The sequence below is a fragment of the Hirundo rustica genome, chromosome 3 (assembly GCF_015227805.2).
Source record: "Hirundo rustica isolate bHirRus1 chromosome 3, bHirRus1.pri.v3, whole genome shotgun sequence".
Lineage (NCBI taxonomy): Eukaryota > Metazoa > Chordata > Aves > Passeriformes > Hirundinidae > Hirundo > Hirundo rustica.
The window spans coordinates 101,031,095-101,058,578 of record NC_053452.1 but is presented as its reverse complement, the minus strand read 5'-3'; the positions used below and the strand labels follow the sequence as shown (position 1 = coordinate 101,058,578).

The window sequence follows — 27,484 nt, the reverse complement described above, 5'->3', positions numbered from 1 at the left end:
GTTGCTGCTAAATCAGAACACATATACAAGGATGGGAATGAAGCTTTAGTGTGGGGAAGTCAAACACAATCTCAGACTTCTCAGAGACATGAACAAATCTCTTGATGCCTTTCCCTTTCTAATTTTAGTGATAGAGATGTCGCTTTTGCCGGAATTTGTAATTGTGGTTGATTTCTTCACTTAGAACTTGCATGGCCTGTTTAAACAACATTGCAGTTCTGGAGTTCTTTTGCAACATCTTAGGAGGGCTCTAAAGCAATATAAACCAAACTAGGCCTGACCCCAGGGAAGTTAAGACATAGGTTCAAAGAGTCTTATTCACTCATTCTTTCTGCAATCCAAGAACAGCAATCATATTTTGCACCTGGAATACTAGTTTGTCCAAGGCACAGATTGCCCCCAAATTTTGCTTTCTGTCTTCATGTCTTTTTATGGCTCTGAAAGGATCTACAGGGTTTTTTCATAACTCTTCTCTAAAAATATGCCTGTTTTTCTTGTCACTGCCATAAGCGCTTCCCTGTGGGTCCTGGGATAAAGAAAAGAATTGTACTTCTGAAAGTGGAACATCTAAATACTTTCCTTACAGCACACTAAGTTAAAGATAACATGTTAGTTGCCTGTTGCTGTAATATCATTGTGTAAAAAACTGATGTATTTTTGAAATTCTCTGAAGTGTATTGCAGAAAGTCAGTACAGGTTTAATCCCGTGGTCTGCCTGGACTGTCAGTGTGCCCTTGAGCAGGTTATTTGGTCTTTGGGTAACTCAGTTTCTTATAACTGACACAGGAACAATTTCCTAATGTTTCTTTTTTTTTTTTTTGTGCTGGGGTAAGAAGTGCATTAAAGACTGTAAAATCCTTGTCATCTGCAATGGTCAAAACATATAAGCCATTAAGGCAGATGTTAAAACACAATCTGGCCAGAAGATCCTGGGTTCTCCATGGGGTATTGCAGCCCATGCTTTGCCTAACTGTGCCAGAATGCTGTACCGCCTTGTGTGTCACTGTTAATCAGCACTTCCCTCCTTGAAAGGATTTGTTAGAGAGCACCATTTTACACCATCTCAGACAATGCAGGCTGACTGACATATCTGGGAACGCTCACTGCAGACAGTAAGCTTTGAGGTGATGATAATGCCTCGTAAGGGACACGCTAGCCTGCTGGTGCTTGGGTGTTAACTGAAGATGGTCAGGGCTTCTGTAGTGTCCTAGATCAACACACTTCATTGTAGTTCTCTGCATACTGTATCTTGCATCAGATCTGTTCTGTCAAATCAATGGAATTATTTAAATAAATTATTTTTATTAATTTATTATATGAAAAAATTTAGAGCAAATTCCTTTGATGTGTGATATCCTAATCACACCCGTAGGGCATTAGCAAGCACAAGGCACATCTGAGGGTCTTTAATTCCCTAGTGGTGTGATTATATCTCATAATATTCACAACCCCCTGGAGCTTCTTTACTGGTATAAATAAATCAATTATTTAAGTCAAATACTTTGATCATTAGAAGCTGCCAGTGAGTGCTTGAATGCCTGAGCTGTGCAATTCACCAGGAATGATCTTGCTTCTCAAAATGCTGAACAGCAGAGCTGAGTGCTACCAGCACTTCATTTCAATCTGCTTTATAAATTAGATTAGAAGTCAGTTTCCAATACTTCATCCTGGATAGCAAGGAAGGGAGAACTTTAGCAGGGTGGAATTATGAGATATTGCTGCCAACAGATCCTTTTATCATTTAACACTGCTGTCATAGGTTAAATGTGAGCTACTGTTCATATTAACTAATAGCTATTATACTGAAAAGTGACACAGGGACTCCAGCTAATGCACCATGAACCTGGTTCACACACACTGCATCATATTAACTATTATTTGCACATATGGATGGAAAGGAGTTTTGAGTCACTTGGGAAATACAGCAAATTAGCATTTTATATCATATTAATGAAGTGCTAATTGCTCCTTGCAACCTTTTTTTGTGCAAATTGAATGGGTCCTATTTGCATTGTCATGTAACTGCTGTATTACTTTGCAGCACTTTCATTAGGATGAGGCAGCACAAAGTTAATCAAGGAAAAATATTAATAATTGTGAGATAATTAGTCATGAAACCAATATTGTTTAAAACAGACCAGAAACACTGCAGTTAACTTTGGTTTAGCTTGGGAATATTTTTATTAATAGGTTTTATACAATATCTTTCATTTTGCATACATTAAACTGACATCTTTACAAACAGAGCTTCCTGCTTCAATATTTCATTTTTCAGTTCCTGTTTGTCAGGGTGCTTTGCATCTTCTAATGAAACATGAAATAAGCAAAAAATAATAAATAAGGGAGTAGTTTATTGCTGGTCATTTGTCTCTAAAATGAATTACAAGTCTGGAGCTTTTTGAAATTACAAAATAAGAAAATATCTCTAAAGATATTGAATTTACAGGTGTCTGTGAGTCTGATCAAACAGCAGCCAAGTCTGTAAAACAATTTAAAAAATGTTGAAGATGTTAGCACCCTAATCATTTACAGAATCTTGTTAAATATCACAGATCAATTCTCCATAAGTGTAAAATAAAATATGTGATATTTTCAGCCAGTCCAGGTGTTTTGCTGAAGAGAGACAGGTGGAAAACATGAGGTAAAATTTTTTGAAAGGTAATTTCATGCTAACTTGGGGATGTTTCTATGACTGTGGAGGAAGCATGATTAATTTCTGAAGCCTCTGTGGGAAAGGCACCCAGACAAAATGACATAAATCTCCATTAGAGGATTTAAATGCTTTTGCCAGGAAAAAAGTGAGCTGAACTCTAGGTACACAGCCCTTTGCCAGTCAATTCATCCAGATTTAGGGCCTGCACTTTTTTCTTTTTCAATGAAATATTGGATATGGACAGATTGCTAGTTACAGCCGAAGGCGGTGTGACAGCTTTATTGCTGCTGCATGGGCAGCATGTTGTCTTTGATTGGGAAATAGGCTGTGGACTTCCAGAAAGGTATGGACAAAGAAATGCTTCCAGATATTTGTAGTATTAAACAAAGGTTGTTAATACTGATTGACTAATGCTTTCATTCTCTCTCTTTTGGCTACGTATGCTATGCATTTGCGTACATTTAGACTTTTGTCTTTATCAAAAAGGGACTCTCAAGAGACAGCTGAATGGAGAAATTGCATAGTACAGTCTGTCAGAGTATATTTTCAGGAGTCTGCAGGGGAGGGGACTTAAGACTCACACCTCAGACATCCTGAGCACAGAAATAGTTGCACAGGACCTTGTCTCAGGCAGGCATGAGGCAATGCAGCAAGGAAAGACCTTGCTGATCTAGGCCTAAGACTTTTTCCAAACAAGCAAAAGCAGCTCAGCAGATTTTTCAGACCGAAAATCTGGATAGGGACATTCGCAAATTGGTTTGTTTTGCTCTGTATGTCATCCTGGCTTACCTGGTGTAAAAAATGTGGATCATCTGGATTTCAGTTGTATTCTGCCCACTCAAGGACCAAACCAGAAATACTTGATTATGGTACTACTTGCATCCAATTTGAACTCAACCAAAGGAACTGTATAAATAATGAGCAGAACAAAACTGTCTTTATGCCTTTGCAAAATGCTTTCCAACCTGTCTACATAAGCTGACTTGCTGAAGTCTCTATGGTGAAAAATATTTTCTCTCCCTCTCTTTTTTTTCCCCCCCCCCTTAAAAATACTTTGTAGCTCTTGTTATGGTATTCCGGGAGACTTCAGCAGATGGTTTTGAGAACACAAATATTATTTTATTGGTAAAGTCAGAGTGCATCAGCAAAGTCTTACCTGACAGCACTGCGCAAGCTTGCTGCATTATGTGCATCAGAGCTGAAGTTTGAATGGGCTGGTGAGTTATCACAAGTGTGGACCCTGTGGGGAATTGTTTACTGTGTGTAAGAAGATGAGGAGATCCTGGGTGTGGACAGGAGAAAAGGGCAATGTGGCAACCTCAAGAATTTTATGGGTTTATGTTAAACAGACAGCTGCAGTAATATAGGAGGTTATCAGGAGCCTCAGGTGATCCAAGAGCAAAGCTCTGGTAGAGAGATAGAGGAATCTGATGCACAAACATTCTTCCTTGCTGACAGGTAGGACTGCACTGATATATTCCTCTGCTAGTCCAAATGAGTCTGGAAGAGGAGCTGAGAAGAAAATGGAACTTTTGGTAAATAAGGAAGGCTGCTTCTTGCTTCACAGGCCACTTCCTGTAGCATGCTCATCTCTTTTCCACACATAGCTGACAGGAGTCCTTGCTGAGCTCCTGAAGCTGACACTGGCCTGTGCAGCTGTTAAGCTCTAGTTAGAGTGTAAGCCTAACTTAAGCTCATGGCTACCAAAAGTCAGTAATGTTTGACACAGTCTTTGGTGACCTGTGGGAAATGAATTCAGCTTCACTACAATTCCCTGAAGTTACTTTGCCTGCTTAGAAAAGCAATCCCGATTTACTCAATTGGCACGGATTTTTTTTTCCTGTGCCTATGGAAGCAAAGTGCTCTGATGGTGAAGCAAAGCCAGCAAGTGTGTGCCAAGGAGGGGGGACTTCAAGTCAGGCTTGGAGACACCTTGTTGCAATGGCATGGAAGAGAATTAATTTCTGTTGCTGAGATATGTATCTCTTATTTGTCTTAAAAAGAAAAAAAGAAAGAAAGAAAGAAAAAAAGAACACTTCCTTCTATGGGCTGGTGAGTAAGAAGCTTTTCAGACACCTAAAATGAGTAATGTGAAAAATTAATAGTTTGGAGTCCAAAGCAAAGTTTGTGTGACCTCAGAAAGGGAGGGAGAGAGAGAGTCTTCAAGGGAATGACAAGAATCTAAAAATATTGATTTCAATTTGCCATGGGAGGGAGCAGGAGAAACAAGCCATTAGAACAAGTTTCTGAAGCTTCCCACTAGCTGGAATGTTGAACAGCAGAGCAAAAACAAACATTTCTGTAAGGTTTGCCTTCTCAGAAAAGATTAAGTCCAGGCCTTCTTGTCTTGCGCTCTGTCACTGGCAGCCTCCGCTCCTGTTTGAAACACCAAAGAAGGCAGAACTTTGAGTGCTGGTGGTTTGTGGATAAAAAGAAAAAAGCTATGGAAGATGTTTTGCTTTGGGCAGGGATTTCAGGCTGCAGGAAGATCCAGCCTGTGCGCTTGTGGAGGGCAGTGCGCAGCATCTGGGGCTGGAGGAAGACAAGAGCAGTCCTAGGGCTCTTCTAGGAGTGCCTGAATCAGGTAGCCCTCTGCCTTTCCCCAAATTCAGAGTCCTTGGCTCAGATTTCATGAGGCCGCATGATTTGATTCTGCATTTTGTGTGATTTCAGACCAATCGCTGTCTCAGGAATACTGCTCCAGGGTCAGTAGGCCCCAAAACCCTGCCCCAGATGGGCCACCTTTCCCCTGACAAGGAAGAGCACAGTGTGCGCATGTGTCTCTGACTGACAAGAAGGAGGCTTTGATATTTGACTTATTGACATGACTTTTTCCTTTTTAATACAGGTCCAAACAAAATCACAGCTTCTGTTGCTTCATATCTTTGGGAAGAATGCAATAACTAAAGTAAGATGATAAATTGAAATTTGGAAATGGAAATAGCTTAAAATCAATGTATCTGAAGGTGACTGGGCTATTAACATGAGATGAACTTTCTTGTGACCTATATGCATGCAAAGATTGACACCTATACAGGATCAAAGGAGCTTATGAAAGATGACAGTACATGAGAGGAAATTGAAAATGTGTAGGTTGTCGATCTCAAGAGTGGCTTTTATTAGTTATTGTACATAATAAGTATTGTGTCAGAAATGAAAGGGATTAACTCTCACCCAAGGTACTGCACCTGAGCAAATATTGTCTTGCCTGGGTGAAATTTGTGCCAACACAAAGAAGACTTGGTATGAGGCTATGTACTGCTTAAGTCTCACTTAAGTCTTCAAAATGAGGATTATGCTGGATTTTAGTGGTACAAAAATATAAGGACAAATTTCAGCCCTTATATTGCTACAGTGTATATCCCTGGGGCTTCTGGAGTAATGTAGAGTCTCACCAGGAGACATCAAAGCTGTCGGAAAGTGCTTTCTCTGCAGACTGACCATTTTCCAGATTTGAGAGGTTTTCATGTCACTGAACTGAAGATCTGAAAGGCTGTTAGAGAAAAACTAAACAGATAGGTGAGTTTTGATGGCTGAATGTTTTATTCTATGTTGTGTTTTCCAATGGCTCAAATGCTTTGGTCTATGTGAGCAAGCGGAAGAATATTTTGCTGAGGTTAGTAGGTTTTTCTGTGAAACACGGTAAATTTTGTATCAGCAGTTGACAATTTGTTGTTGAAAATATGAATAGAAAACTCAAAGTTTCAAAATGAAAGTAACAAATATTTTCAGGCCAGAGGAACAAAATTTTATATCTGGAGAAAAAGGTAAATATTTTTTGTGCTTAATCCTTCCGTCTAGATCTGCTTCCAGCAGATGATACTCACCTTTCAAGCACACTCTTGCACCCAGGCTCAGTTTGCACACTTCTTGCTAAATATTTTCCAGTTTGTGGAAGAATGGTGGAATGGTTTCACAAGAATGCAGACCATTGACTTGATATCCATTCCCATATTTAATTGCCTGTCTTTAGTGATAAGGCATACCTATATAAGCGGGACTATAACCACCAGATTGGAAAGAAGTAGGATATAATCTGGTACACACACTATTTTTAGAAAAAGTTTTTTTTTTTTTTTTTTTTTGTTGTTTTTTTTTTTTTTTTTGTGATTCCCTTATTTATTATGTCTGTCCTTTATCCTGCCACGATATAGGCTGAGAGGAAAATAAATGGAGAACCTCATGGTGTCTTTCTGTAAAGCTGCCTCTCCTGTGTATTAACCTGTTTGCAGGCATATCTTGTAGTGATGCCTCCGTTTTTTTTCCGTAATGTGTTCCAACACATGAAGATCACTAATGGGGTGAGAGACTTTAGGACACTAAACTATGTCATATGAAACTGTTCCTTCTGAGAGGATGTTGCTGCACTGACAATGGAATATTTTTGAGGGGCTTACATCACCCCCGCTGCTCTCATAACAGCTTACACATCATGAGAATGCTTATTTTGCCTAGTAAGCTGATCCCTAAGCCCTTGCTGTATGGCTGGCTTGCTAGAATTGCTGGTTAGTCTGAAGGATCATTTTGCACAGTTTTGGGGTATTCCCCCTTTTGTTTTTTTTCTTAAATTCTTTGCAACCCAAATGTACTCTGATCTGATATTGTTAGATTCATTTATTCTGTTTCTCTATTAATTTGATCTTACACATATAATTGTAAGCGCTGTATTTTTTATCTTGCATTGGTGTAGTGGTTGTGTTCTGAGCTGAAGGTTATTAGTGATCTGAGGAATCCAGCCCAATGCTGGTTTAGGTAAAATGATCATACATGAATAGGTCTGCTCTGCACTCCAGGAGCCCTATAATGCTTCTCGAGCATTTGAGGAGGCCATGGGGTGGTGGTGGGCTCCTCTGTCCTGCATCTAATACCTGCCCAGTGTAAGAACACTGGAAAAGCAGGTCATTGTTCTCACAGGATCCCTGTGAGGTTGGCAGTACTGCTGTCACCATTTTGCAGATGAGGAAATTTTTGACCAAAGAGAATTGAATGATGTAACCAGCATTCCTCTAATATACATCAGATGGTGATCTATAGAAGCACAAATTTTCTGTTGTCTTTTTACCTCCTTCCCAAGTTTGGCAGAAGACTTTGTATTCTTCCTGATTTTTGTCCTAGTCAGAATTGTTCTGTCATCTGCTCCAAATTAATTTCTGTAACTTTCCATGATTTCCCAGATAAAAATATTGGATTGCATTTGTGTCATGTTTACAAAGTACATGGAGGAGAGGAGAAATCTCAGAGGAGTCAGATCATGGATCTTCCAGCTTGCATCTGCATTGTTGTGACACTGTGAGTAAGCACAGAGCAAGCAAGAACTTTTCTGTGCTGGATGAATTGTTAGGGGGTCTTTTCTTTCAATGGTCAACAAAAAGTTTTGGAAAGCAGGATGATTCTACCTTGGTATGTTTTTGATACATCAAGGCAAAAGTAGCAAAATACCAATTTCTTTATTATTAAGGGGGGAAAATGCATTTAGACTTGGTTTGACCCACTTGATCCCACATTGAAGAGAAAGAGAAGGGGAGACAGAGAAATGAAAACTTTTTCTGTCTAAATAATTTCTAGATAAACATCACCAGTGAGCTTATTAGTATGGCATTTTCAGTGGAAATACAGTATTTCAGCTGGACAAAATGCAAGAATGTTTTCCACTCAGGAATGGAACAATCCTTCATACTGCCACGGCTGCCTCAGCTCCTAATATGGATTTAGCAAGTAGCTCGAAAATACCCATCAGAACCCAAAGACACAGTTGCTATGGTGGTTTTTCAAAACCTTAAAGAGGTATACAAAAAAAGTTAGAAAAAAAATTTGCTTTAAAAATTGTTGGTTGCAAAATAGGAGGGCTCCTGCATTTTCTGAGTTACTAGCTATTTTTAATTTCTCCCATAGCAGGTTCTGCCTTGAATACGCTACAAAATTTGATTCTGTTGTGTTTTATGTGCACTGAGCTCAAGAAAAGCTTTCTGTCATAATATCAGTGCCATTTTGCTCTTAGAGATTGTAGCTTTCAGCTTGATGATTTCTTGTAATGACACTACTCTTGTTCATCCTTGTTTTGATGTTCTTTTGATGTAAAGTGTGTTTTCTGGATGAGTGGGTTTGGTCCTTGTTTATAATTCAAATTGCTGAAGCCTATTTTCATGGGATTTTTAATTATACAGCATTTCATTCCAGAATTCATTTTCTTTGTGAAGAATCCTCAGAAGGCTTTTAAATACCAGGGTACCTCTTTTTGTTCAGGAAGTCTCTGGGTCACAGAGAGCTGCAGGAGACTGCTGAGGAGGTATCACTGTGTGCTTACCCTGATGTCACACTGTTTCCTAAGTTTATGTAATTGGTTAGTGATACAGGTGTGATGGATATGTGATCTTACCTGGTACAGCTCCTTTATATCCCTATACACAAAAAATGTGTGTATGTCTTCACTCCTCATCTCTTTTTTGTATCTCACTTTCTGCATTTCTTATTATCTAACTGGAAGTCACTTACAAAAGGGTAAACATTTAGGCTAGTATCCTAGCAGAAGTCCCAGACTGTGGCTGTATTGGTACACTGGGCATGGCCAGGAGCAGTGTGCTGGTGACCTGTAGAGTTTGGGTGTTAGCACACTCTGGGGCATGATTCTGCCCATGCCAGCCAGTGCTCTCTGCAGCTGGGCCTAGAGATGGGTCAGGGCAGCAGCGAGAGCTGGGGACTTTTCCAAACAGGCAGATATGGATGAGAACTCCTCTTTGGGGAGTGAGCAGGACAGAGTTTAGCCATATGGACATGGGCTGTGCCATAAAACTTGTGCTCAGGGGCAGGGAATTGGCCCTCAACTGCTGTATTTTCTATTCCAAGGCAAGCATGTGGATTTCTGTGCAGCAGTGCCAGGCCCTAAGACAGAATGCATTTACAGCTCTCTGTATACAGGGTGTAATTTTAATGCTTGGCTCTTGCTGCAAAAAATGTCACAGTGAACTTCAAGAGGATTGTTTATGTCCCCAGAACCTTAAGCTGGAATAATGACTCTAATTTATTTATGCACATTTTGACAGCTTGTTATGTTTTATTCCGTAAAGCTAAATGTGGTCTCAACACCTTGGAGTTATTGCTACCAAGTAATGATGCCAGGGAGAGATAGGGAATTTTGTCTCTGAGCAGGGAAGATCTTTTCCATTCTGTAAGGATTTAAAACTACTGTCCTTGTGTCTGTCAGTGTGTTTGAGAATGTATGGTGAAACTGAGGGGTGATGTGTCCTAACTGCATAACTGAGTGGGGACAGATCGACTCAACAGCAGCACTGAATGCTTGAATAACCCAGAAAACAGTGACCTCCGCATGGGAGCTGTCACACTCAGACAAGAGATGGGGATCTCTGTCCTAGAGTAGAGACCTGTAAATGCTTGCTTGCTCTGTAATGTGACTCTGTTTTAAATTTGGTGTATGATGCAGATTGGGTACCCCCTGAAGAGAAATTCAGTCTCTTTCTCTGTGGAGGTCTGAAAGACAGACCCCTTCTAGTCTGAAAGTCCGAGTGTATTTTATGTACCCATAATATTTCCAGTGTCTAATATAATGCTTTAAGTTTCATAATATATTGACAGCTAATCAAGGTGTTCATAGGAGCATTGAATAGTTTTGTAAATGAGTAGAATATGATATTAGTCCATAGAAGCTGTTTTGATGAGGAGTTTAAATGAAAACAAAAGGAAACAGCAGTAAAATCAGAATGTTGATCACTGTATTCTGTATGATTTTGAGTTTCCTTTCCTGTTGTCTACAGCAATACATATACTATTAAAGAAAAATGTGAGGAAGCATCCCCAAGCACCACTTAGTCTACAATTAAGTGTTAAAAGAGTCCCTGGCATGCTTTAGACCTGGACCAACTAGATTTTGCAAATAATTTATATGCACCATTCAGGGATGAGCTCCAACCCAGAACCCATTCTGAATAGGTACCTGACCATCTTGTCTTGGAGGTAAAGAGGGTTAAAAAATATGAATGGGAAATATTTGCAGACAGTAGCTGTAATCCCAAAGAACTGTCCCAGCTTTCTCAATTGTGTAGTGCAGATAGAGCTAATACAAGCTTACTTCTATAGCATTGGGAAGCCACGTTGAAATGTGGAAGCGGAGAAAGAGCATGTTTAACTTAATCCAAGATACTTGGGGGTGACAGAAATCACATTAACACAGACCCTTAATTCCTTCCTAAATATCTTCTATGGGCTCTTAACAGAAGTAGCACGAGAAAAATAACATTCATGATGGGCCAGTGTAGACCCCTGGAGTCTCAGTAGAGACTGCTGAGAGATGCTGAGAAAAGGTACCACTATAGGGGGGAATTCAAAGTGTAGGTATCGGCTCTTCACTAACCTGGGTGACAGGGCAGACTGATCATTGCCTGTGGGCTTTAGTGTTTTAATGCATTAGTTTTTTATATACTTTTCTTAATGTACTACTCCAACAGCACAGTTTCCAGGGTCAAGTTAATTTACAGTCCACATTGAGAACTTGAATAGTTACTGCTTGAGAAACAATAGGAGGATGTTACTCTGCTGCTGAAGAAGAGGCACAGATGAGAATGATCCTATTACCATTCAGCTACTAACTCCTTAATCCAAGCTGTAACTAGGTTTATAATCCAAAAGAAAGAGCTTTGGCCACACTGGGATTCATATCCAAAGTCATTCACCATCAAATTCTAGTGGCAGAAGTTTGGTGTCCTCATTCCTACCCTGAGGGAATGAGCAAAGTCAATCTGAGAACTGTCTCTGCAGTCCAAGGAAGGAGATCTGCTTGAACATGGAGAGTGAGCTGAGTTCCCACCTTTTCTGGGCTGGCATTTCGTATCAGGATTTGAATCTTGTGTTCTGTATGTCTCAGGGATGGTGAGTTTATCAGGTTGCCACTTGCATATAATTCTGTGATCACTGTGACAGTTCCCTGGTCTCTAAAGTAATTTCCTGAAAAAAATAATATGAAAATCACAAGCGTTAGTCAGTGATTTTAAAGTAATTAAATGCAGCTGAAAAGGTAGATATACAAGAACTTGGCCATAACCTTATGTCTGAACTGTGTAGAGTATGGTATACTCCACTAACCCTTTTTGAGAGGGTAGAAATGGGTTCCATTCCCTGAAACCATTGCCATTCCTATTGTTAGCAGAGGCAGACCTTGAAAATCATTGAAGAAATGAGACATTGGGAGTCTGATGCAAGTTAAGTTCTACCATCAGTGAAGTCTGCTGTTGGCATGCACAGGCATTTTTTACTGTGGTATTTTAACCTTGGCTCCTAGTCCTGGCCTAAGGTACTTGGTATTTTTTCAGAAGTGGTTGGTCCTGACACATAGTGAAGAATGCACAGCCTATGTCTTGCCCTGGACTCTGTTTCACCTTGCAAAATACACATAGTTAATCTCTGTCCTGTCCCCTTCTCAGACAGAAGACACTGGCAACAAGGAGTAGTTGATGGAGTTCCTGACAGCAGATGTTTCTTTTAATTCGGCTGCTATAGGGGCTTTCAATATACTAGCATGATTTTTTTTTTTTCTTGTCTGTGAATTCATGTGAAAATGAGTTATGGAGCTGAGGCCTGGACTGCATTAGTAAGTTGCTGTGCTTTAAATTAATTTTCTCTACAGTCAAATGGGACCTTTGGATGTTTGGAAAGTGCAACCACCAAATGCTTTCCTGTTTTATATACTATGGACAGGAGTTCTCACCTTCATTCCTGCTCCAGAGAAATGGACCCTGCAGGACAAAGGGGTGGCTAGTCTTCTGTCACATAAGCAAATACGTTGTGGCAAACTTGAAAGCTCATCATCTTTTCTAGCTTTTCTATTAATTTTATAGCTAGACAGGTAAAAATAGGCTGCTTTCTAGATACTCCTAATCTCCAAATTGTGTTCATGGGTATTCTGAGCTGCAGCCCACAATAACTTCTAGCATTTTGCAGTGTATGGACAAATGGAAGTAGGAGATTGTGACTTTTTATGGCTTTTATAAGGAGTTGGCACAAGGTTATATGGTTTAATTTGGGCTATATTTTGCTAGCTTTTGCACATATGGAATAGCATCTTTTTCTGCAATAATCATACCTATATAATTCTGTCAGAATATGTCCTACCAGCTGGAGTGAGCTATTTCACACTGTATCTGATATTGTTTCCTTTTTATCTGTTGAGGCAGAGTGCTTTGCTGTATATCCTGATATCCTATGGCTCCCCTTTTGGAGCTCTGTTCACACATCTTGATTCCATCTGTACTCTTGAAGAGGGGCGCTAGGTGGAACTTGTATCTGTCAAACACATGTCCATTCTGGACAGCAGCCCTTTACGGGTCACGCCTTGAAACATCGCTAATTTGATTTCAAAGGGAGCTATTACAAAATGCCTTTTGTGTTGTTAGGCCTCAGGAGAAGGACCTCAGTTGGACACAGCGAAACACTGCAACTGCTTTAGCTGTGGTGTTCCTTGTTGGAACAGATACAAGAATCAGTCACATCTTTGTCCTGGAGCTCCGCACCTCTTCAGGAGAAGTCCCCTGATGTGAGAGGCGATGGGTGAATGTATGTTAAAAGGTCCAGGGGACAGAATCTTAGTGATCCACAGCATCCATCAGATGCTGTTGAACAACCTCAGGAAATGAGTGGAAATCTGACTCTTGTTTGACTATCCTGAGTCCTGAGAATGGCGCAGTGGGTGCAGAGGGTTGACATGCACATCTGTGCACTCCCTAACACTGCTTTGAAGATCTGTGTTGCAGCAGCCTGTGGCTTTTTATGATGCAGTCATGTGAATTTTTAAGACTTAGAATTAGACACCTTTGTGCTTGAAGTTAAGCATGACTGTGACTCATTCAGCTGTCACTCTTACAGACTTGGTGTGAGCCATATGGACGGGAAGAAGTATCCTAGACCCAAGATGCAAGTTTACGGATTGCAAGACAGGAGGCGAAACACTGAAACAGCATCTAACCAAAGTGAGTACTTGGTCAAAATTTCCACTTCTATTTGGTCAAATTTCCAGCATAAATTAAACCATTTTCTCTAAGTAGTGGCTTTTCCCACTGGTAAGCTGTGAATCTTCCCCCAAAGCTAATTCACTATTTTCAGTTAGTTACAGTCACTCACAGGCTGCACAATCTCTGAGCACATTAGAGCCATAGTAGTAGTCTGTCCAGCATTTGTGAACAGGCAGCACTTGGGACATCGTAATACTCTAACTCAGTGCACTAGTGTGCCAAAATAAAGGTCATTTCAATTTCATATTATGTCATGCAGTTTTGAAGTGACATGTGTTTAATGATTTTTCTCCAGTAAATGAATGACAGCAAGTATTAAACTAATATGCTTTGATGATATGCCCACAAAAAAGGTCAAAATCTTTTCAAAAACATTAAACTAATATTTTTCCAGGAAAAAATCCCACAACCCATAAGAAAGATTCAAACTCCTATCCAAAGCTTCTGCTATGAAGAAAATCAGACTTCTTGTCCCTTTCCAGATGACAGTTTGAAGAAGTTTCACTATAATTTATTTATGTGTGTCCATCACTGCAGAGAGTGAGGCTGATCTTTTGATAGAGGCAGAAGAGCATGAGCATTGCAATTTGAGCTTGTCACAGAAGATGTATCACAAAGCTCATAACAGGACCACTAAAAGGGTGGAAAAGCTGGTCTTTACATGTATGAAGCCTATAATTGTGTGTAAGTCTTCTTATTTAGCAAAGCCTTCTTATCTTCCAACTCTGCATCGTATTCCAGGTAGTTTCTCTCTGCCATCTTTCTAGCAGGCTATGGGCTCAAACAGGAGCACAGCAGGTGCTACCAGAACATCAGGAAACCCTTACTCATGGTGAATGTGGTCCCTCACAGATTGCCCAAGAAGGCTGTGAAGTCTCCATCCTTGGAGATTCCAAAGCCATCTTGACCCGGTCCTGGGAAACTTGCTTCAGGTATCCCTTCTTGAGCAAGGTGGTTGGGTCAGATGACCCCCAGAAGTCCCTTCCAATGCCCACCATTCTATGACTGATTCTGTGGCTACTTGATCAGAGCTGCTGACATCTTGTTATTCAAAGGCCTAAAGGCATTGAACAAAATCTGATACTTAGTCTTAATTTTGGGGATGTTGCTTTTGGTGTTAGCAGCTGGTTGTATTCCACTTTTAAGAAACTAACAGTTCCTTCAGCACAGAATAGGTGAGAGAAATGCTTTGATTCTTGGTGGCATAGGTTTTGAGCTTGCAGGAGGAAGGGCTGTATCCAGGCTTCCTCTTCCAGGAGGAAATGTGAAGATTCCTGGAAGCAGGATGAACACTAGTAAATGGCTGGTAGTATGAACACTGGGGATGTACACCTCACAGCAGTTTGTAACAAAGACTTTATCAGCTGGCTCTTGCAAAAGTTGATTCTTAGTATTCTATATTTTGTTTAGTAGTCAGAGGATGAACTGTCTCTTGAGCTAGTCACACACCAAGTCATGTCTTCTGTTTGGTCACTTCTCCCACGGAAAGAAACTGATGATAAACTGTAGACCAAGAAGTCAATACTGATTGCAAAATAAATTACCTGTCTCCTTGAACCTCCTGTCTGACCTCACTGAGCAGTAGGAATAAGAAGACACCAGGGAGAATTTTTTATTAGGCTGCAATCCTAGAATAAGACAGCTAAATTAATCCAAATTAATTTCCTTTGGCGGCACATTTTTCTGAATGGCACTTTAGGTACTCAAACTGCAAAAAGTCTGCAATGTTGCATACAGATGATAAACCTATGTTGTTCAACTGATCGATTGCTTTTTTTAGTCAGTGGCTATATGACATAATTTAATAGAGGACAGCTAAGTCCATATAAATAATAATTTAAAAACCAGAAAGAGATTGTGTACTTGCTGTCTTAAGTACACTGGGCCAATGATGATATTTAATAATACAACCATTCCTTACTACTCTCAATTGTTCTTTGTCATGGGTTAGTACAGTTTGGGTTTTTAGTTATAGAAGAATGTAGAATAATTCTCCAGGTCAGGACCTGGGAATTGCTTTGGAAGAGACAGGGACCTATCACAGAGTTAGCTGGAATATTGGCATCTGTTCTAACCACTGAAATTGTTAGCTGCAACTTTGGGAAGTACCATATAAAACCCCATGAATTTCCCGTAGGTGGGTTCTTTTTCTTCTTCCCTTTGGTCAGAGAGAGACAGGTAACATCGAGCTGGGCCTGCTGCTCCCCACTTTTGGGGGGAGCTGGCCTGAGGCCTGGCCGGATTCCATCGGCTCCCAGGTAAGATCGAGGGAAGGAGAGGTTGCTGTTTTGCAGCAGCTACTTTCTTCAGACTTCTCTGGAACAAGGAGAGATCTCTGCTGGGCCCCTGATAAGAGCTATGGGCACCATTTGGGCCAAAGCCACCCCGATTTACACTGAGGAGTGGGCTGAGAAGGCATTTATGATTCTGCCTGGTTTTTTTTGTGATTCCGGACTGCCCGGGTGCTCTGATCTCTGATGTGTCTGTGTGAGTTCTTCTTCCCTCACCAGTTTGGCCTTGAACATCTAACACCAGGAGCTACAGAGAGAGAGAGACAAAGACTCTGAGCAGATTTAACTCTTTCTTAGCAACATGAAGCTTCCAGAGCTTAGCCCTTCTCTGAGAGAGCAAGAAAGGACAGAGTGAACATAAAGACCAACAGCATGAAGTCAGTAGAGCAAGAGTGAAAAGACTATTGGGACAGAGGGTTGAAGAGTTGGTTGTTCCATTCTTACTTGAGCCATGGAAATGAACTCTATATTTAGATAATTCCTTTAAATCATGGGAAAAATATGCCTTTGGGGAGATGATTGTTTTTATTTGTGTGTGGATTTGAGCAAAGGTGTTTGTGATGGACTAAGTAATATTAATCCTATAAGATGCTTGAACAGAGATAAAGATGAGAAGCCCCGTGCGCCAGTGAAGAAGTGAGAAGATATCTTTAAAAGGTGACACCCCAGTATGCAAAAGTCTAAGACCCATGACCCATAAGCAGCTTGGGAAACTGCTCCTGGGAGGGTCACAAAGGCAGGTTTCCCCGGGCAGCTGTTTTTGTGACAGTTTAAAACCCACAAGAGAACTGTTCTAGGTTGTCAGTGGGATCCATGACTCTAAAAGATACTCTTCCCCTAATGAATTGATGAAAGACTATTGTCAGATATTAAAACTGACTGAAATTTACAAGTTTTGTCTCTTTATGTTGTTTTGTAAGAAAGTGAACAGTTTGTAAGGGGAGAGAAGAGTGTTTTTGAAGCTTCATTCCGTTTTAGGGTTTTTTTTCCCAAGTTTCTTTATTTCTATTCTTTTAGTGTATGTTAATAAAATTATTTGTTAATTTTAGGTTGAGCCTGCTTTGTTTTTCTCCTAGTCTCTCTCCCACAGAAAGAGTAAGTACCAAGACCAAAATTTAGTGAACGTGAAACCACTACATTAATTGGTGTTTCCGCCCAGTTTGAAATTAAAACTATGACATTCTTACAACCTGTCCTAAAATGTTTTACTATCAATAATAATGACAAATATAATATGATATTCCTATTTTTCCAGTGCATGGGCATGAGCACTTACATGAGCTGCGGTGATGATAATATTTGGCTTAAAAATTATTTTAACAAATTTTGAATTGTTTCTAGTCATATCAAATTCAATGCCAGAAGATAAACAAAATGGTTTCAGGAATACTTTTGATGCTGTGCTTAATGCATTCATAGTAATAGGAAACCAAAGTTGTTATCTTTCGTATGCATGTGCCATGGATCTGAGAAATATCTTAAGACAACAAAATACTATGTCTTTGTTACTTTTTGACTGATACAGTCCCAACCAAGTTGGTAGAAGTCCTCTTTTGGGCAGAGATAGCAGGATAGCACTGCATTTCTCTTCCTTTGCCATGATTTCTGTATAGGCGCACACATATCACTGGTTTTAATTGTCTCTGTTATCTGTCAGGGTGAGTTAAGCTTCAGATCCTGTTTTCCATTCAAGGTGCTGTCATGGTGCCTCTGTGCTGGGTACTGTGGCTGCTCAGCCCCTGGCACTGGGACATGAGGAATAGTGTAAGGGCTAGTGCCAGCTTTGTCAGAGCCAGTAGCAGCCTGGCGCTATGGGCTCAGGGGAGCACCCTTTGGGACTCAACACAGGTTGGATTGTAGATGTGCAGTAATGCTTAAGGGCTGGCTGTGCTGTCAGAGCATCATGCCTCGTGTTTCACAAGAGAATTGCATGCAGTCTTCATGTCTTTCATGTCTTGTGTTTCATCCCAAGACCTAGCTCCTTTTGAAAAGACATTTAAAAGGTTCTAATATATATGTGGGTAGGACTTTGCTCCTAGCAGGAGAAAAAAATTTCAGACCTTGCATGCAAATTTTTGGAAAGGGAGCACACTGTTACAAAAACTTGCATCATGAGAAATGTGAATATGTTCTGTAAATGATGCATTTGCTCAAATGAGTGATCACATTCAAAGAATGTATCTTAATTGTTTTCTTTTCTTTTGAGTAATCTTGCAGTTCTACAAGAAATAATAACCCCATGAAAACTGTCTCCTAACTTTATTGTTGAAGTTTAAGACTTTAATGAGAATATGTACAGATAGTTACTGTCATAAAATCAAAGCTCTTGCTTCCATAGCAACCATAACCTTGCAAAAAATGTAGAGATCCTATATCTATACTAATGGTTTAAAAGACTAATGGTGGGAAATGCTCTTAATTACTTGCCTGTAAAAATATGAGTCACTGGACAACAAAAAAGTATAAATTCTCTTTGTTATAATTTTTGACTTTTGCCATTACATAGAACTACTATTGAGTAGGTGCTTCATTTTAAAAAATAGTTTTTTTGGAGGGGACTCCCTGAACTTTCTAGCTCGCATTAAATCTCTGTTTCCCTCTGTGTTCATCCTCTCCTCCTTAGTGGTTCATTTAAATTCCAAGGTACTATATGTTGTCCCTGGCAGAAATGTGTATCTCGCAGTGGAACTTCCCATGCTGGTAGGTTTTGAGAAAAGGCACAATCTTTCTGACTTGATCTACATGGGAGCAATTTTGGCATTGGGATACATATCTAAGAAAATAATTCAGGTGGTACAGGAGTGTTGGAGGTGTTTTTGTTATACAGAGTTGGTTCCAGTACAATGTAAGGGGAAGAGGCTCTTTTTAGTATTCAAGGAGGGATGACAGATTGGAAGTTATGTTTGGGATGGGCTCTTGTTGCTACTGAAAATAACTGTGGAGTCTCCAGGGAGTCTATTCAACTCTGCCATATCTATGTTAAAAGGAAAACATGTCAATTGCACTGAAGAACTTGGATGACTTTCACAAAACCACTTCAGTGTGACTTAGTTTTTTATCAGTTTTAAAGAGTGATGTACCTTTTTCAGACAGGATAGGGCTATGAAAAGTAAACAAACCATTCCTGTATCCAGAATGAAGGAAAAAAAGTGGGTTAGAGGAACATGGAAAAATATACTGTAAATATAGGTTTTACTGCTTGTAACATTTGCAGTGCTGCCTTTGGCAACCAGCTTTCCACTGTCCTGTTCTGTAGGCTGCAAAGTGGCTGTAAAAGTCTGCTCAGAGTGACCATATTTCAGTCTCTGCATGGATATAAATACCCATTTTGTGAGACAGCAAAGACTCAGACCCAGGTATGGGTTATATGCAAATACTCAGTAGACTCTCTTCCAGATGTAGGGAGTTTCCCTGCTCAGGGCAAAGGATCCCCAGCCCACTAAGCAGCTGCTCCACTTAATTGTTCCATACTTTTCTTGGAAAAAGTATATTTCCCTGCTTCAGGAAGTGCACCTTTAAGATTAACCAATGAAAATGATTTTTAAGATGCTTTATTTGCCCTTGACAGAAAAACTCTCTATTGGAAGACATTGTGTCACAAAATGGGAGCTGTGGTTTAGGCTTGGTCATGCTGCTCCTAGCTTTTCCCCACATGACTGCATTGTAGCTTAAATTGATCATGGCAAGCAAACTGAAGCTGTTAGTTCATTTAATTGTTGGTTCTGTGTCTGTGCAGTAAGTCAGTCAATGATTCTTCTGAAATGACTGCCGCTACATCACATTGCTGCTCACATGGCCATTGGATGTGTATTGATGGGGGTAATGGAGTCACTGAGCCAAGTTCACATCTAGCAATGTCACAGCTCTCCAGATATTGGCCATGATGGTGATTTGTTCTGCGTGACATCCTGAAAGCCCAGGCAGCATCAGAATCCAACGTACTGGTTTGGGTGACAATAGCTGCAAGGCTGAGGAGCCTATGTGAAACTTGAAAGAAGACAGTAAACAGCAAAACTAAAGGTGTTGGTGGTGCAGGGTCCACAGGCTATCTTTACAGTAATTTAGATACAGCATCACTTGGGATAACCTAAATTATGAATTTAGTAGTGATTTTTAATATATTGAGCTTATCAATAATATTTTAATTAAAAAGAACTTTATGATGAACTTTGCTGGCCATTCTGAACCTAGCAAACATAGATGATGAATTTTTTATGAAACAGATCAGAGGGGAGTTTTGATGAATATTAGAAAGATCAGCAGCAATCTTAGAGGTTACTCTAGTGAAAATTTAATTTGCCCTGAGTGCAGCAATGGACCTGTTACTCATCTGAAAACATCTTGTAGAAAACAGCTGTTAGGTCACTAGTTCACCTCACCCTGAAGATAGGATTTGTTTTAACTGTATTCTCTCTTGAGATGTTTTAATGTTATTTTGAAAGCTAATATTAATTTAACCCTATTTTCCCTCTTTTGCATTTCTAATGCTGTTGTTAATAATCTCTGCCTCTTGAATGTTTTGCAGCATTTGCAGACTCACCACTTCTGATCACTGACTACCTCAGCTATATCTGAAGCATTGATATAGAGATGAAAACCTGTGTATTTCACTAGTAACCCTTCTCTGCCTCCTTTGCATGTAAAGAAAATTAACTTTTTTTAATAGCTTCTTTTTCTTCCAAGATTGCTCTCTCTATGCCAATCACTTCCCTTACAAATGTCTTTGAGATTTATCTGGGAGACCATAATGATCATCTTCATCAAAGAACAAGAAAGCAGAACAACCTGTAGCATCAGAGAATTATTCCTCACATGTACAGTTGGATAAGATGGGATTCATGCAACATCTCAGAATAACTAACTTTTTCAGAGCAGAGGTATTTGATTGTTATCTACACTGGTAATCATTCCATAATTTTAGGAATTCTTCTAGAAAACAGGATTCTGTGTATAAACAGAGAACTTCATATTTCTGGGGGGGAGGTCAGTGATGATATTTAGTGTTGTACAAGTGATCTGGGATAGTAATTTGCAACCACCTGGCACTGTGTGAACCAGTCAGAGAAATGTGCCTGGGGTGTATTAGGGAGAAATTATGCAATTGTATATTTTTTTTTATGCTGAGAACAACTATGGGGCCTTGACCCATACGAATTGGTTCTTTCTCAGAATGAAAAACATAAAAAAAGGTGTATTCCATTGGGCAGCTCTGGAGCAGCACTTAGATAATGAAGGTCCTCTAATCCTATGGAAATGTTGGGAGTTAGTCTTGTTCCCCTGCTGCATATTGTGCTGAAACAAGACCATTATAGGACCAGTGCAGAGTATCCATGGGAACGTAGAACTCAACTTTAAGAAGCTCTTAAGAAAGAAACACTTTTTTTTTTTCTTTTAAGGTAATTTTACAAGTAGTATTTGCAGACCTTAACAAATGGTCTAAAAATGCTACTTTATTAATGTACCTAGTGAAAAATAGGTATGTAATAGTACTTAAACAGGATGCTACATCTGGCTCACCCAAATCAGGATTATTTAGTAAGAATAAGGTTTGATAATATGAATAAGTATTTTCAGGATCAGATTGCACTCTGCACTGGAAATTTCTCACAGTTAATGGTTCTTCCATCTAGTCATTCATTGCCAGGAATGCCCTCTTTATTGATTATTATTGTATATTAATGGATCTATCAGATATTTATTTGGCAAGTTTCTTGGTTAAATTTTCTTTATTGATTTCTCTCAGGGGTAAACCAGCTGCAGAAAGAGGCAGTCCTCTTCTGCTAGATCTGGGTATTTAAATTTTTTTTCAAAATATCAGCTCTATTACAGGTGCATTTGGAACAGACATTGGGATTCCAACAACGTAGTGGATTTCAAGACTCATTATTATATAAGGATTAACTTAAAAAACAGATGGATGGACTGTGTCAAGAGTCCTAACATGTAGGGAACCATAGGAGGGCAGGTTTCCAGCAAAATTCTAGATACCTGTCTTCAGAAATGTCTGTGAAGAAGTCAAAACTGTGGGTGCAAATCAAACTGCACATTTTCAGGTTCTGCTGTTGTGTGTGCGAATGGAAGTTTAGGAAACATAAGTTTAGTAACTTGCTTTAAATTGATTTTGCCAATATCTGAGAGGTGATTGGATGGATTTATGAGTGTTTTAGATAAAGCTTGTACCTGATACTTCACATTATAAACAAAGCCATTAACTAAAATATAGCTACATTCACTGGAATGAGTTTTATTCATTGAAGATGTTGGGGCACATTTAATGCCTTTTTGCTTTGTGTAATGAAGGTAATAAATTTTTCATTTTTGCTAGTATTTAAATCAAGGTTCAAAGTTAACTCAAATGATTACTTTGATGGAGGAGCAGGTTTTATGCATTCAACCAAACCTTCTTTTTTTTTTAACATAAACTTTTTTTTATGGCAGGTTTATTTTTGATTGCACCTTGTATAAAGACATTGCCTTCAGGAAGAAACATCGGGATTTCAGGACTGTTTGAAACAAATGTATATGGATATGTTACATGTCATGACTATGCAGCCTCACATGCAGTTTGATCAAATGGACTTGCAATAAGAATGGACCAAACCTGCAATAAAATTCTCTAATATTTCAGTGGGCACGATTGCTTGTGAAGCTACTTCAAAATAAAGCTTGTGATCCTGGGCTTCTTTTCTGAATAAATGTATAATGATGCTTCATAAAACAAATCATAGTAGAAGACTTCTTACAGAATTACATGCACAAGGCTACACAGCAAGATGTAATTTAATCTTTTGCAGGTGTACCAAGATTTGCATGATTAATTTTTACCACAGTTAAATCTGATGGTAAAACTAACCCGTGGAGCAAACAGTAATTGCAATGAGGGGGGAAGTTCATGCAGTGTTTTTGCTACCTTGTCCTGTAATAAGGTTAAATATCAAATGGGCAGTATTTGCAGAGTGACTGTCACTTCTCATCGGTCTATCATATTTTGATTATAAACCTAAGAAATTTAAACTTGAGGTAACAAGTTTTGGCATTAAAAACTTGGTGTTTACTTCTCAGTAATTGATCTATAATAAAGTATAATTTTGAACTGCTAGAGAAATAAAGCAGTTATTCAGAATGTGTAAATTCACTAACTTCTGTTCTAGAAGCACTTGTCAGAATCACTGTTTTTTACACAATCAGTTGCTACATAAAGGCAAAACAGGTTCTAAAAGTCAGGCTAGTTTTTATCTAGCAAGGATTGTTACACCTGATTATCTTTATGCCCACGCTATGAACTTCAGTATCCTACTTTTCATACAAATATTTTATATGTTTTTTCAGACAATGGGCACAATAATTCAAAGCTTGCTGTCTTCATTTGAAAGTTAATTTGGATGAAAGTAAGGTTTGCATTTAAAGCACAAAAGCTCTTCTTGCATAAGTGCATGTGTGGACAGTTCTAATTCAGGAATCAAAATGTCTTCTGGTTTCACTTAATCTACTTTTAATAGTAGTGTTTAGCTTAATCCTTTATTGAACTAGAAGAGGTCAATATACCAGTTCACCTCTAAATTATGTTAGAAAGTGAGCAGCTTTTCTGAATAACTACTATTAATTTTAGAAATATTTTTGGAACTATTTAGGTCTAAGTTTGATCTCAGCATGCATTGATATGTACTGCAGCCTTTCAAATCTCAAATCTAAATTTCGTCAAATAAAAGGCTGCAATTTAAATGCTCAGAAGACAGACTGGGCTCCAAAACAGAATTGAAGTTACAGTGAGTGTTTGTGACAGAAGTGTAACTTAGATTTGTGGTTTTTGCTGATCCCAAGCTACGATTTGTTCTCTGTTGGTTATAGGTATGGCAGTAGCAGTATTTAACCAAAAAAGAGGCAGTGATGATAGTCATTAATTGAACCACTGATTGTTTTGATACAGAGGAAATAAAGGCATGTGTACAAAGCCCATTAATCTCACTTACATGGTGCTATGACTTAGGAATAATTCCTTGTGTCAAGACTTAAGGCTGTCAATTCTAAGAAGCAAGTCTTGTTATCTCCAAGTGTCTGAACTGTGCTTAACCAACTAAAGCTTATGTTATATGGTTGATAGCTTTAAACATAATTGCAAAATATTATATAAGCATATTTTTGACATTTCAGTAGATTATGAGAGTTAAAAATAAAATCTTTGCACTTAATCTTTTGGGGAACTCAAGTAATTTTTTCATTCTTTATTATTTTTAAATGATTATTTAAGACCCTTATGCAGTTTTTAGAAAGGCTGATGTGTATACCTGGGCTACTCTGAAGGTCAAATACCCTGCATATTGAACATTTCAATCTGCTGTCCTGCTTAAGTTCCAAATCATTAGCTTAGCAAATGGGAGCCTAAATATAAGCAAAGTCAATAGGGAGGAAAAAAAATCTACTGCATAGTATATCCAGTGATAGAAAAAGCTACAGCATGCAAACATAAATTTTTAATTCAACAAAAAACAAAACAACACACACCACCTTCACTCCCTTCCCCCCTGACAAGCTTGCAAAAACTAGGTCTGAATTCCCAGTGGGAATAATGAGCAACAGCAAGAGTGAATGCTGGGAGAGTAGAATGCAATTGTATTAGTCTCCATCACAATGGGAGGTAAACCCAAATCATTTATAAAACGTAAATGCTGGCAGAACACAGGGAGCTCAGAGCACCACACTGCAGGTGTGATTTATGAGGCTGGGGACTGGCTATAAATCAAACCCTTTTGTTTTAAATAGTACTGCTTCAACGCAGGAGATCAGTTAACATGTAGAGGAAATGATGAAAAAAATGCAGTACATTGCATCCCAATAATGTTAGAGAATCAGCGTTACAATGTGACTATCAGGACCACGCTCCGACAATGGGTATCTGATGCGCAATTTAACGAATGCTCCCACTGCTGAACAGAGTGCCCTAATCTAGCAACTCAGGTTTGTTTTAAATGTATTCATCATGGGATCTGTTTTTGAGACCAGCTGTTAAAATCATTGCACTTGGGATCAGGAATACATTGGCTACTCCTGTTAACTAGCTAGATGTGTCCTTTCATGCCGCCAAAAGCCATGCCTTTTTCTGTGTTATCCGTATTTTTCCTTAATTCTAAAGGTTGATGGGTCTCATTATTTAATGGCCTTGTCCTATGGAAATGGGTGAATAAGGCAATTAATTCCTAAGGATTCAAATAGAGAGTAGGCATCCTGTGAAGTTCTGCTCAATTACAGGAAAATGCATGTCTGGCAAGGAAAAGTGCTTTTCTCCCTCTATGGGTTATGTAGTTAACAAATGGAAGAGATTTTAAAGGTAATGAACAAAGTGATTTCTTCTGTTCTGCTTTCTGGATCTGCCAGAGTTTGTCTTGGCTGCATATTTTGCATTCATTTTACATGCATGCCACTAGAGCCTGTGCTATATGCATAAAACCACATTTTATGTATCATGCAATGTGGGCCAGAGAAGAACTTTAAAAAGCTGAGACAACAAAAGTCCTACATAAAGGTAGATACAGTGGTTATATAAGTTTCCAAAGAAATTTATAATGAAACAAGAACTGCACATGCTTCACTTGTGCATATCCCAACCATTTGATGTGATCACCTTATCATGGAATTGTTGAACAGCCTGGGTTGGAAGGGACCTTAAAAATGATCCAGTTCCAACCTTCTTGCCATGGGCAGGAACACATTTTAATAGACCCGGTTGCTCAGAGCGCCATCCAACCTGACTTGAAATACTTCCAGGAATGAGGCATCCACAACTTCCCTAGGCGACCTGTCACAGTACCTTAACCACCCTCACTGTAAAGAATCCCTACCTCAATCTAATCTAAACCTACTTTTTAAAATCAGTTTGAAGGCATTCCCACTTGTTCTGCCACTATATGTTCTTGTAAAAAGCTCCTCTCCCTCTTTCTTGTAGTCTCTCTTTAGGTACTGTAATGTCACAAATTAGGTCATCCTTAACCCTTGCTTTTTCCAGGCAGAACAAGCCCATTTCTTAAAGCCTTTTCTCGTAGCAAAGTTGCCCTATCTCTCTAGTCATCTCAGTGCTCTTCCTCTGGACTCACTGCAACACGTCCATGTCCTTCCTATGCTGGGGACCCCAGAGCTGGATGCAGCACTGCAGGTGGGGACTCACCACAGCAGAGCAGAGCAGAGGGGCAGAATCCCCTCCCTCACCTCCTGCCCACACTGCCTTTGATGCAGCCCAGGACACGTTTGGCTTTCTGGGCTGTGAGGGCACCTGGCTGGGTCATGTCCAGTCTCCCACCCACCACATCCCCAAGTCCTTCTCAGCCAGGGTGCTCTGGATCTGTTCATCCCCCAACTTGGATTCATATCAGGGGTTGCCCCCATCCAGATGCAGCACCTTGCACTCGGTCTTGTAAAACATTGTGAGATTCACTAATGATTTAGCCATGTAAATGTAAGAAGTTGCACTGATAAGCAGAGTGCCTTTATGCAAGCAAGGAGTAAAGAGAGATCCTGCATGGAAATGCTTTATTACTTTCCAAGAATCCAAACTCCATAAACTATGGAAATGTGCACAGTTTTCAGGATTTTTTGGAGGTTCTGGTACTGATAAAGGCAGTATCAGTTATTGCTGGAGGCATTAATATCAATTGCTTGAGAGAGAAAAGTATCATTTCTCTGAAATAATTGATTTTTTTTCCCCTTATTATTATTATAAAAACACATCTAGTGTCACAAATTTATGGGGCACTCTATAAATGTAAAAACATTCCCTGCTCGGTAGACCTTGCAGTCTAAATTAGGCCAATATATGAAAAAGATATATTGATGATGAATAGAGAAAAGAAACAAGTGACTAAAATTGCTTTTGCCAATTTCTTTCCAGCTGATAATGGGCCAGACTTTTAAAGGTATTTTGCCTTCTGTTTTCTGAAGATTAAAGTGCTTAAGTGTCTTTAAAAATATAGTCATTTTATATGTAAAATCTAATGCACCACAAGAAGCACATTATGTGGGGGTTGAGCAAAAGTGGCTTTGTGTTTTATGAATCTTACATTGTCCTGGACACAAGAGCCAATTTGGATACATAGCCTTGAAAGGGGCCTGGCCCAGTTTTGTAGTCCTCTCAGGTTGCAGTGCCATCTGTAATCTTTACAAAAAATTGAAAATTGTTTTGTGACTGGGTTCCTGAAAACTCTTTCTATCTTTGGTTGGGTGGTGGTTGTTTGTTTGTTTTTTTTTTTTTTTTTTTTTTTTTTTTTTTTTTTTTTTTTTTTTTTTTTTTTTTTTTTTGTGAGACACACACTGTCTTCTTTCTTTGTCTACTGTGCCCTGTGAGAGAAATAGTTCTGTGGGTAAGAACTAGTGCTTTAAACCCCATTTGTGCAAACTTTTCTGCCTTTTAGACAAGTAAGTGACTCAAGGGATCTTGTTGCAACGCTCAGGAAAACATATAATTAAAGCTGGTTTAAACATTGATTTTCTTTATCATTATAAAGGTTAAATACATGAAAAAGCAAAAGAACATTTAT

At 39.2% G+C, this 27,484-nt stretch overlaps 1 long non-coding RNA gene across 7 annotated transcripts in view; it reads left to right on the top strand.

Moving 5' to 3' along the window:
* Positions 1–23,411, top strand: part of LOC120751269 (uncharacterized) — a 36,149-nt gene extending 12,738 nt beyond the window's left edge. The window contains exons 4-7 of one of the 7 annotated variants that reach the window (XR_005700346.2): positions 13,054–13,213; positions 13,523–13,626; positions 20,485–20,598; positions 22,398–23,411. This is a non-coding gene — a long non-coding RNA (uncharacterized LOC120751269). The other 6 variants (XR_009207736.1, XR_009207734.1, XR_009207737.1 and 3 more) reach the window with 6 other exon arrangements.
* The last annotated feature ends 4,073 nt before the right edge of the window (positions 23,412–27,484 follow it).